The sequence below is a fragment of the Penaeus monodon genome, chromosome 24 (assembly GCF_015228065.2).
Source record: "Penaeus monodon isolate SGIC_2016 chromosome 24, NSTDA_Pmon_1, whole genome shotgun sequence".
In the NCBI taxonomy this organism is placed as follows: domain Eukaryota; kingdom Metazoa; phylum Arthropoda; class Malacostraca; order Decapoda; family Penaeidae; genus Penaeus; species Penaeus monodon.
The window spans coordinates 30885301-30885673 of record NC_051409.1 but is presented as its reverse complement, the minus strand read 5'-3'; positions in this window follow the sequence as shown (position 1 = coordinate 30885673).

Genomic DNA, 373 nt, shown 5'->3' with positions numbered 1-373 from the left:
ATTGTTTCACTATCATTTAACTCAAATCCACCTATTAATATCTTTTATAAACTCGTGATCTTTATGACTGAAAATCGCCCAGTGTTTGTCTTTTGTTTTCCCGTCAAAAATATTAAGCTGTCATCGGTAGGTTTCTATTAGCCAAGCGTGTCCTCCAATTTGCAATGTTGACATTGAGCGTGCAGTGTCAGCATCTTGACCTAGACTGACCAGATGATATCAATCAGAGTGAGAGAAATGCCAGTGACCTTTTTTTTCCCTTCCTCACAGCGGCATGAGGAATGTGAGTTAACGCCAGACATAGTTTGAAAATGGTTGTCCATTTGAGTTTCGTTAGACCGACCCTCACTCTGCTGGCCGCGGTCTTGCCAAG